Below are 12193 nucleotides of genomic sequence, written 5' to 3' on the forward strand. Positions count from 1 at the left end.
GCTTAGGTAAGCTCTGGTGGCAGCAGAGATGGGAGAAAGGAACGGAATTGGAAGATTAGGATTTAGTGACTGATTGGTTGTAGGAGTGGTGGCTCTGTAATGTGTCGCCTTGGCCGGGCTGAGCTGCTTTTCCTGGAATCCCCTTTCCCGTATATTTCCTGTTAAGGTAAACCACAAGGGACACTTGTGGGAGATCCAGAGGACAGAAGTTGTTGAATTAATTAATCAAGGAGGCCATCAGGCCAAGGCGGCTCTAACGGCCTGGAGGCCTATGCAAGCCAACTGGGCCCCAAGCCTGTGACTGTGGAAATCAAAAACGCTAAGGACAGCGAATCACAAACAGCCAAGGAGGCCTTCGGCTACAGTCAATCGAAAAACTTCCTTTCCCTTCTTTGCTTCGGCAGTTTTCCTACAATGTTTTTCCCCAGCTCCTAACCACTTCTGGTTCGCCACTTCCTGATGTGAGTTCATAAATGCCCGAATAAACTCTTAAATCTTTTAATATGCCTCACTCTTTCTTTTAACACAGGGAAGCAATGACCATTTTGCAGCTCGCACATGTTGTTGCTTATCTGCAGGCTCGTACACCCGATGAGTGAGGCAGTGGCCAGGCCACCAACTGCTGCACCCTGCTGAGTTTCATTCTGTTCTAAGGGGCTCCAGCCCCTGCTTATGGGTTCCAGATCGTTCTTATCCTCCCTTTCCTTACATTCATCTTTCCTTCCTGACTGCCCAGCCTGTCTGTGCACTTTAAGCCCTGATATCAGATGCAGAGAGAACAGCCTTTCCGCAACGCATCGCCAGGGCCCACGTTGAGTGGGATCAGATCCCTCTAATAAACCTCGTGTATGTGTGTGTATGTACACACACGTATATGTCCATCTACTTATATCTACAGATAAATATATGTGTAATGTACAAATACCTCCCAGTGGTTCTTTTCTCTGAGTAAACTCTGGGGTCGAGGGAGAGATGGGAATCAAGAATAATTTCTAGGTTTCAGATGGAGAAATGGATGGATGGTGATGTTATTTACAGAAATAGGACCACTGGACAAAGAGTAGTTTTGAGGCGAAGGTGAAGAATTCTGTTTTGTACATACTGAGCCTGCGGTACATGCAAGATGTTCAGTTCAACAAGTAATCAGACCAGGCAGGTCTGAGCTGGAGACTCACACAGCATCGCAAATCCAGTTGCAATAACTAAATTTAACAATAAAAAGAACCCAACCAAAACCTCCTTAAGAAATTTTAAGAATTCTATACAATAAAAATCTTAAGCATTAATTTTCCTTTTTACTTACTCTACAGTGATCACTTAAAAATGTTGAATAATTGGGAAGCTAATTTAGCGTTTTAGATCACAGTAATAGCATTTAGTTTGCTAGTTGCTGATTGATAAGCCAGCTTTCTAATAATTTTAATAACTAACTAGAACATACAAATTTTATTAATATAAAATTTATATCAACTTGTATATTTAAGATAATATCCTCCTCTCTACTTCCAATCAGATCTTTGATATTCTCATCACATTTCTCTTCCCACTTCCTTGGATTAAAAGAAGACAAGAATCTGCAGAATTTTACAGATATCTTCTAATGTTCCCCCCCAAAAGAGATAAACTCACGATAATAAAAAATGGAGTAAGAAGAGAACAGCGTCTTGACTTCGCTTATACCCACTAGCCTATTTTTATCATGTGAGTCTGATGCCGTATCTTGAAAAAATGGTTGTTGCATGAATTATTTTAGATTTCAGGTCTTTGGATTATAGTGCTCCTTTTTCAAATGACAGCAACAACCTAGCAACCTGTCCAAATTATCGCATCTTTCAAAATGTGTTTGTTATTCTAAGGGAATAATATGCATTTGAAGAATCTGTCGTTATAAAATTACTCTTGAGATTTTCTTTACTGACCCAAATAAAGAGTTGCATGGGTGACATTTGCACAGGCCCATTTCCAATATCAGGCTTCCAATACGAAAAGAACCAGCCCCAAAACTCCTTCAACAAATTCAAGGAATTCTATATAATGAAAATCTTAAGCCTTCACTTTTTTTTCATAATCTTTTATATAATGAAAATACTACATGATATCAATATCCTATCCTAAATATCAATAACAGATATTTAGTTCACGCTCATTACTCTACATGAGATGGGTCAGTACTCAGTTCTCACATTTTCCAAGAAGGAAGAAATACCCAGAAGTTAGCTGAGACGTGGTAACATAGTAAGCAGATATGTCAAAAAATTGAAACTTACAACTTTTAATTCTCAATATCCAGGGTATTCAAGCCACAGTCCTATAAACTTCTCTTTCTCAGTAATGAATGTCAACAATATTATGTATCTGACTTGCGAAATTCCATCTGCTATAGAATTCCATTTACCATTGTAACTGGAAAATTGGAAAATACAATCCAGGAGAACACGAATATTAAAACTGTAGATAATCATTTTATGAATTGAAAACAGTTAAACCAACAAGGCAGGTAACACAATTCTGTTACTTACTGACAACCCTCAGTTGTTTGAAATAACTATCTTGATAATCAATATCATGTTGAGACTTTCACCTAGCATTTATTTTAAGGGATGTCTTGTTTTGAACAACCATTTTAAATCCTAGTAAACTAAAGAATTAATTAGCAAGCACAGAGGCTCAGCAAACTAATGCTTTAGTCTGTCCAGCCATCTGCTCAGGGGCCCCTTTTCAAATCTTGGCTCTACGAAAGATGGGGAAGCACAGCACTTTCTGTGCTTATGCTGGTAGACAAGTTGTCCCTCGGTATTTAACCACCATCTTCCAAATACTCATGAAAAAATTCAATCTCAAGAATAAGCCATGAAAGCTCTGCCCACTTTGTACTTATAGTCAGAACCATGGTGAGTGCAAGCTTTCTTTAAGGACAGGGGTCTGGTGAAAAAAATGATTTGTCTACCCAAGTGAGTGTTGTCCTTTTCAAAATAGGTACCTCGGGAGGCTCTAGTCTTAATGCAATAATAATTCTCCTCATTGTTTTTTAAAATTCCATTTTTGGAATTTTGTTTTGCATATTCATTGTCAAACAGTGAGAAAGAATCCTAATCTATTTAATGTGATTAGCTATTTCATGTAAAAGTATTATATAGTTATAAACTAATAACAAATTTTATTTAAAGTTCGTAAAGTGACTCAGGAGGCAATTCAAAAATGGAGTTAAAAAAAAAGAAAGAAAGAAAGTAAAAAGAAGGACGTGGTTCCATAGTGTAGCGGTTAAAATGTCTGCTTTACACACAGAAGGTTCTGGGTTCACGCACCAGTAGAGCCACGGTCCATGGTCTATGGCCATGCCACCCTGAATAAGCCCGATGTCTGATCTCGGAAGTTAAGCAGGGTCAGGTCTGGTTAGTACTTGGATGGGAGACCACATAGGAAGTCCAAGTGCTGTAGGCATAAATAACAATAAATAATTTAAAAAAAATAAAACATGTTGAGTAAAAGATGGCATGATTTGAATAACCATATAGCTTCCCAAGGGGGCTGCTCCTGTTTTGGTATAAAGGACTGATAGACTACTTACAAAAAAGTCTCATGTCCTTAAATAAACCCAATATATTTACCAACTGAAGTGTAAACCTGTTGCTGTGTCTGCTCAGCACCTATTCTTCCTTCTTTTGATGATGCTACATCGATCTCCTTTGGGAATGAGCCCCTCACCCACGTCAGTCCATTTGGCCCCTGAGGAAAGTGGGCTACTTAACTAGACCAATCGGGTATGCCCCATCACTGTGGCCACTGTGACTGGTTCAGGGTTGGTCCCCAGACCCAAGCCTGAGATTCAATTCCAGGACTTCGGCTAAAACTATTAGGAGAGAGAAACTTGCTCCTTTCTTGGGTTACCAAGTTAAAAATATGAATCTGTAATTTCTGAGAACCATCAAATGCGAAGACCTTCCCCTGGATGAAGCTAGAACTGAAAGATGGAGAAAGGAAATCCTAATGACATCATTTGAGTCACTAGGTCCAGCTCCACCTGAAGCCAGATCCCTGAAGTTTTCAGTTATATGAGCCAATAAATTCATTTTTAAAAAATTTATGCCCACTTAAGTGTGTTTCCCTATACGATGGGTTCAGTGGGGGGAAAAAAAGGAAAATGTTACAGCTTATACTTATACAAATATAATGTGGCTTATGCTGTGCCCACTTATTTTACCATTAAGTTTAGTTTGACATCTCTAATCATGTATATTTCATTTTTCGATTTCATAGCTACACAACGTGTTTTTAATTTCTAGCCTCTTACACAGTGGTAGGGGTGGGAAAGAAAAGGTGGTTAAACCTTAAGACTATTTTCATCAGTGACTCTTTAAGTTTGAAATACAATCATTTTGAATAAGCATGTTCAAAGTCAGCCGTATTATCTTAAGAGGCTAAGAGAATTTACCCAGAAATCAACCCTGACATCTTTCACCTACCCTACGTGCTACGGCCTTCCCTTTGCTGTTCAGGTTAGCGGCCATTTGAGTCTCTCCAGCAGGCTATCATTAAAAAACATTCCTGGTCTATCATATCTCAGCACAGTAAACCCACTGCAGGCTGTTTTTCTCTAAAAATCTGATCAATACATCTGTTTCCCCAGGGTAGCGAAAGAACAAACACCAAGTCCTGATAAGCCTGCTCTGGCATTGCTCATTTCCTCCAATGCTATACATGGTACACACTTATTATTTCGTCCTCTGCTATTAATAAGCCTTCTTGAGGGAACACTAAAAGCTCTAATTCCATCCAGATGCAAGCAGTATGCAACATATAGCACCTCAGCCCCAACGTTCTAGCAGAATTACTAAGAGCACGTCATGACTCATACATTCTCGAGCTTTCCTCTCTGTCCTAAAACCTGAAACCAGAGAATCTGGAGCAGGCTGCCTTTTGGCAATCGACTTTTCAGCTACTGTAACTCGTACCGTGGCTGTGCAATGTATTTTCTCTCCTCGCAGAGGACGGCAAGTTAGCATTAAAAAATTAACCTAGGATTTCAGTTCCACATCCTTTAAGTCCTTCAGAGGAGAATTACAACGCAGCTCACTGCAAATTCAGAGCATCAGAAGAAGATTTGCAAATAAGCCCTGTGCTGCAGATTCCACAATACTACCACTCCACATGCAAAGAGTCAAAAAAGCATTATTCCATCAGGCCCAATGGAGAGAAATGAGCGTGCATCGGGAAGTCTCTTACATGTTGAACCAAATCCTCAGACACAATGTGATGACGAGCCTACGAGTTCCATCTGTTCCTTTTTCTGCACTACGCACAATCTCCTAGTCTTTAGTTGCTCAGTGAAACTTGCCCTCTGTCATTTCTCTCACGATTCCCTTCCATAGTGATGCATATTCTGGATATTATGTGCCTCTGAGAGGCAATAGCACTGAGTATCTTGAGTAAGTTTTTCAAGAAAAGTTTTCTGGACTCTTTGTGATAAAAAGTTTAGGAAAAACTATTTCAAACCATTAAAACTTCTTATATGAAGAGCATCTCTAGACCCCACCCCACCTACTCCAAGTAAGGCTACATTAAAGAGAAATAACCATTTAGAAGAAAAATAAGTATATTGGAAACTACTGTTTCTATTCTGGAATAATCGATGGCCCTTTAAAGAAGATTATAGCTGACAGCAGAAGACAGCAACCCCTGGGAAGTTTAGAAAGGGCAGCTTTTTTCTAGAACACTCTTTGCCCTCTTAAGTCTATTTTGGGGGAGAGCAAGTAAGAAATGGGGAAAGGTAAAAGTTTTACCAAAGAGTGGATGTTTATGCAAAATGCTGTTAAGGAAAACATTGCTTACTCAAAAAGTTGATGCTTCATGAATTCATTTCAAATAAAGCTCTCTGTTTAAGATCTTTGAAAGTATATTTATACACATTACACTAATAGTTGGTTTGGGTTTTCTTTTGCCATTACATAATTTCTAACTTTGAGGAAAATACTCATATTTATAGATAGTATTCACAAATTATGCAAATTGAAAATGCAATAGGCCTTCCGTCGCAATGTTCACACTGCCACACAGAATGACTAATTTTTCGAATTAGTAAAGGAAGTTAGAACTATGAGTCAGTGAGTGGATCACCCTAATGAATGAAAATAAAATTTATACTTCTCCCAGATGGACTGTATTTTATTTTAAAAATATTTATTAAAGCTTATTAGTTTCATGCCTAAATTTTGTTAATAATTTCCCCCCACATGCGTTTTGAATCTTCAGTATGTTATAGTGTTTATACATGCACAGTCTAATATTGAGTCAGAAAAGGAACGGACCTTGACAGATAATACAGATATACAAATGGTACAATGAATTCTAATTTGTTCAAAAGTATAGGCAGATCACCACATCGTATTGCCACGCTTGAGAACCATTTCAATATTTAACACAACCTTTAAGGCAGGAAACCAGTTCTGCGCTGCTAATCTTAATACCACCTACTGAACTATAAAAAGTGATGAAACCGTTTACACATCTATTTTTTTTAGACCTTGTCAAATTTTACATGTAATGCAGATTTTGTTCTATGTTAAAAAATATCTTATTATAGACTGTAGCAAGTGTATGAATATACTTAAGCATTGTTTATTTTATTTTTTTTTTGATTTTTTTTAGGCAAGGCAACCCTTGGTTGACCTCACAGATTGCAAGGACCTTGTCAGCTTACAATTCCTTATTTTTTTTATTTTTTACACCTACAGCACCTGGTCTTCCTAGGTGGTCTCCCATCCAAGTGCTAACCAGGCCCGACCCTGCTTAGCTTCCGAGATCAAATGGGATCAGGCTTGTTCAGGGTGGCATGGCCTTAGAGGAGCATTGTTTATTTATTCAGCAAACATTCTTGAGCACGTACTGCATGTCTGGCACTATTCTAAGTGCCATGGTGACCAAAGAAAAAGGCCCAGTGTCTGTGTTTAAGGAGGTGCACCCAGGATAGGGGTGGCCATGTAAACAGATATGAAACATACGTACAAGAGTATCACATATGTGATACATTCGCACATATAGGAATTTTGTGGTTTGCTTCCAAAAGTATAAAGAAACAGCCACTGAGCGAATTGTGCACAAATTAGAAATTACAAGGCTCTAGTTTCAAAGGGCAAAGAGTTAAGATTAAGAGAAGCAGTTGGGCTGATGATGAATATTTACAAAATATTTATCTTTAAATTTACAAAAAAAAAAATAGCGCCAAGATCCTTGTAACCAAAATGTGGAGATTCATAATGTGGCCAAAATCTTCTCTTGAAGAGGAAAGTTGAGGTCGACAGAGAAAGATGCTAAAGACCCGCCGGGGACTCACTTTCGGGGACTGCCTTTAGTGGCAAAGCGGAGTGGGGTCTGAGAGCAGGGCACCAGTGCCACCGAGGACGCTACGGGGACCCTAGCACCGAAGTTCAGGAGCTGTGTAGAAGCCCAAGTATACTTAACACAAAGCTGAGTAGATGAGCGCAGTGGAACCGAAGAGAATGATGAAGTCACTTTTAAGTAGGGAAGCTGAGGACTGTAGCCCAGAAACCTTGCAGAGCCAACCTGACTTCAAGTCTCAGAACCTCAGAGAGGTGTTCTCACTCCAAAGGAGATACAGGATGCGTTCAAGTGCCTCCCTTCCATTGTTATTGTTGAATTCTAAAGGAAAATTGGGGCTGGGGTAAATAGTGATTACAAATAGATTAATTACAAAGGTGCCGCAGTTGCCTAGGTATTTATATTTCTTTAAATTTTCCTCTAGAACAGTCTAACTGACTGTACTATTCTTTAACATGTGTGCTAAGACATTGCGAGAAAGAAATATATTTGTATAAAAATATATATGATTGAAATTAATAATCTTGTTGACTCAGTTAATTACGGTTAAGAGATGTCTGGATTTTGGGGGGCCATAGTACCATAAATGAGCATCCCCTTCACACATACCTAGAAGGCAGATTATCTTAAATGCCGAAAAGATATTTGAACTAACAGGAACACCTAACATCTGCTGATTTTTGCTATATACTGGGCAACGTATTAATTATTTTGCATGTTGTATTTTACTTTATTCTCTCAATTATCTTAGAATCTAAGAATCATAATTATCACTATCTTCTATATGAAGAAACCAAGACAAAATTTGCACAAGATCGCACAGTTGACAAGTGGAGAAGCCAGAATTCCAGAGCCCACACAGTGCAAACTTGTTTGCTTTTTTGAGGTATAAGCAGCAGGTGGGTACTGGCTTAGGAGTTAAAATGAGAAAAAACTGATACAGAGTAGGAATGAAAATCATGAAGAACAGAGACAAAGAGCAAAGACCAAAAGAAGAAAACACAGCGAACATGCGGTCACTGAAAATCATCGTAGCGAGGACTTCCCGGCCACCTCGCTCCCCTCGCCCTGTTCCCCGCCACCAAACTCTCTCCGTTTCCTTCAAAACATTCATCATGATCTGCATTTTTCCTTTATTTTTAATTTCAATTACCTCCCACACTAGAAAGTCTGTTTTCTCTCCAATGTACAGATAGCACAGAGCACTGCTTGGCATGTAATCAGCAAGCGAGAAGTATTTATTGCATTAATCATTAAATCAATCAGCTAGATAATATAATTATTAGAACTGGAGGCTAAGTTCCCAGTAACATTTTTTACCAAGCAGCTAAGAAGTATGTCTGCCATTCTCTAACCAGAGGAGAGACACTGCCTAGAACACATTCTCCTGGGCTTTGTCTCTGCTTCTTGGGCTGGTAATTCATATTTGCTTAGCAGTCAAATACTCAGAGACATATGGAAGGGAGGGCACTGTGGTTAAGGGGGAGAAGTGTGCCTCCTTGAGATCAACGATAGATTCTTTTGATTAGCAGATTCTGTGCTATTTACGTTTGTCATCAAATTAGTTTCAGAATTGCCTTTCCAGAAGAGGTGAGTTTTGTCGGAGGAGTATGTAGGAGAAAGGTGATGTCACAGGGAGAAGAGGATTTTGTTTCTACCATGTAGGGCCATGTGGAAGCTCCTGAGGAGGTGGAAGTATAAGGAAGAAGTGGGGAGTGGCAAGCAGTTGCGACCGAAGAGAGTGGAGGTAGCAAATGTGGGAAGAGGAAAAAATGACAGAACTCAGTTGAGCAGTGGGCTTAACAATCTGGCGATAAACTGGGAGCTAGCAAGGCCCACCTGGAGTGGTTAGCAACAAAAGAAACATTTGTAGCTCACAGAGAAGATTTAATTGAGGAGAAAATAATATGATGTTTGGCTAGCATGAGACTCATGCTGTATCTTGGACGCCGCTTCTTTTGGAATTTTGAAATGGGCAAGAAATGACTGACGTGTATGTGCTTCTGGACCGAAAACTTGTTTCTTCGTTGATGTGTTAGCACCCGTGCCAGCATTATCGTTATTTGCTCCACAGTGATTTTGTCTTGACTTTCATGTTTCTTAGCATGAGACATTTTGTAACTACTATCTTCCTTATTAATATTGTTTTGTTTTAATCTTTGAATGACTTCTTGGCACAGATACATTTTTGTGATGCTAATCATAGATTTGTTCCTTTTAACTTTTTATTTTCAAGCTTTTTCACGATAGCCCAACTTTCCTTCGTTATTCTTTCTGCTGTACACATTCTCCTGTCTTTCATTTTTAATCATAAAAGATTCATTCACCTTAGAGATTCCAACATTCAGTTTTTTAAAGCCTACAGTCCATCTGTTACCATCTCCTCTGATATTAAATTTTATTAACCTTTGCGTTTCCTCCAACTTTTGGCAGAAGAGACTATTCTCCAATAAGCCTACCTACTACATATGACAAGAAATGTATCAAGTTTTGATCAGCTTTCACTGCAGACACATTATTAAACATACCCCCGAATGTCTGTACTTGCCACTTCTTTCTGTCATTGATGCATTCCAGGGCAGCAGGAGAATCTCACCCATTCAAATAAGGCAGTCTTATACAACCTGAGGTAATGTGCAGGGTGGGAGAAAAGAGATCACAAATAGAAAGAAAAAACTCAGAAATTGGAGTGTTATATTAGTTATCTACTGCACTGTAGCAAATTACCACAAATTTAACAGCTTAAAACACCATATAGTCATTATTTCAGTTTCCACAGGTTAGGTGTTTGGGCATAGCTCTGAGGGGCATTCTTGGGGTCTCGCGAGGCTGCAGTCAAGTTGTCAGCCAGGCTGCTTCCTTTCTGGAGTTCAGAGTCCCTCTCTACGTTCATGTGGTTGTTGGCAGAATTCCACTCTTTGAGATATAGGACTGAAGTCTCTTGATGGCTGTCATCAGGGCCACTCTCAACTCCTAGAGGCCACATACAGTGCTTTGCCACGTGCCCCATCACAGGCCCTCTCATATGACAAATGACCTCTTCCATGGCAACAGGAGAATCTTGCTTCATTCTGATAAGGCAGTCTTATTCAACTCTAGGTAATCACAAGAGTAACTATCCCCATCACCTTTGTGACACTGCTGTGTCAATGGAGACCACCCCCTTTCAATAATAATGAGTCCCTCCTCCTTCTCCCCTCTGGGGTTGTATCAGCGGAGGCCTACAAGAGATACGAGTCTTCCATGATCATCATCATGCTATGGACTGAATTGTGCCCCCTAAACGTGACTGAATTTGGGCATGGGCCTATAAGAAGGTAGTTAGGGTTAAATGAGCTCATTAGAGTAGCGCCCTGATATGAGATAATTAATGTTCTTATAAGAAGGGACCCAGAGAGGGCTCTATATCTCTATTTCTATCTCTTCCACCCTTTTTCTCTGCCATATGAGGACACAACAAGAAGGTGGCCATCTGCAAAACAGAAAGAGAGCTCTCATTAGTGACCAAATCCTGCCAAACCTTGAACTTGGACTTTTAGACTCCAGAACTGTGAGAAAATTAATGTCTGTGGTTTAAGCCATCCAGTCTATGGTATTTTATGATGGCAGCCAAACCTGACTAAGACATATCAGTACCAAGGTCAAACTCCTCCCACCTCAATGCTGTTGGAGACCACGTGGGGAGCAATAATGAGATACTCCTGCCCCCATGCCCCACCTGGCCCCAGTGTATCTGAAGAGACCTAATGGGGAGCCAGAACTCCTATCCCCACTCAACAGTAATGAGGAAATCCTTCCCTATTAATGAAAAAAATTAGAAAATCCCAGCAAAGAAATAAAAAACATAAAGAAATATAAATGGAGATTTCCAAATTAAAATATACAATAAATGAAATAAAGCATTCGATGAGTTCAACAACAAAATAGGATCGAGGAAAGAATTAGTGAACTTGAATGCAGAGCAAAATAAATAACTAATCTGAACGATAAAGAGAAAACATACTGAAAAAAAATTTAATGAACAAAGACTCAGAGATCTGTGGGACTGAAATAGAAAATCTAGTTTTCACGTCACTGGAGTTCTGAAAAAGAGAAAGAGAGTGAGACTGAATGAAACTCAAAGTGATGATGCCAGAAAACTCCCAAAATTTGGCAATAGACAAACCTACTGATTTAAGAAGCTGAGAAAGCTCCAAACGTAATAAACCCTAAGAAATCATTGTCAAGATACATCATAGTCAAGCTTCTGAAAACTAAAAAAAAAAGAGAGAGAGAGAGAGAAATACTCTTGAAAGCAGCGAAAGAGAAACATCACCTTACATATAGTAGAAAGAACATTTTAAAGGACAAAGATTTTTTCATCGGGAACCGTGGAGGCTCTAAGAACATGGCACATTTTTCAAGCACTAAAAGAAAAGAACTGTCAACCCAAAATTCTATAACTGGCAAAAAAATAACCTTCAGAAATAAAAGGAAAATCAAGACACTTTCAAAATAAGGAAAGTAAAGGAATTTGTCACCAGAAGACCTATCCTAAAAGAACAAATGGATGAAAGAAGTTCTTTAAACAGAAAAGAATGATAAAAGGAATAATCTTGAAATATCAGAGAGGAAGAACAATGGAAAGAGTAAATATATGGTAAATACAATAGATTTTCTTTCTCCTGTCGAGTTTTCTAAATTGTGGTTTATGGTTGAAACAAAAATTATAACACTCTCTTATTTGGTTCTCAGTGTACATAAAGGAAATATTTAAGAGAGTTATTGTATAAAGGGAGGTAAGATTCTTATACTTCATACAAACTAGTAATATGTCAAGACAAGTAAACTGTGATAAATTACATGTATATATAATGCA

At 38.8% G+C, this 12193-nt stretch overlaps 2 pseudogenes; one reads left to right on the top strand and one right to left on the bottom strand.

Annotated features, from left to right (window-relative positions):
• The first annotated feature begins 3325 nt into the window (after positions 1-3325).
• On the top strand, positions 3326-3441 carry LOC111745640 (annotated as a pseudogene).
• A 3281-nt stretch (positions 3442-6722) lies between these two features.
• LOC111745648 lies at positions 6723-6841 on the bottom strand (annotated as a pseudogene).
• Positions 6842-12193: the final 5352 nt, after the last annotated feature.

Source organism: Pteropus vampyrus, unplaced genomic scaffold (assembly GCF_000151845.1).
Source record: "Pteropus vampyrus isolate Shadow unplaced genomic scaffold, Pvam_2.0 Scaffold159, whole genome shotgun sequence".
NCBI classification, from domain to species: Eukaryota; Metazoa; Chordata; class Mammalia; order Chiroptera; family Pteropodidae; genus Pteropus; species Pteropus vampyrus.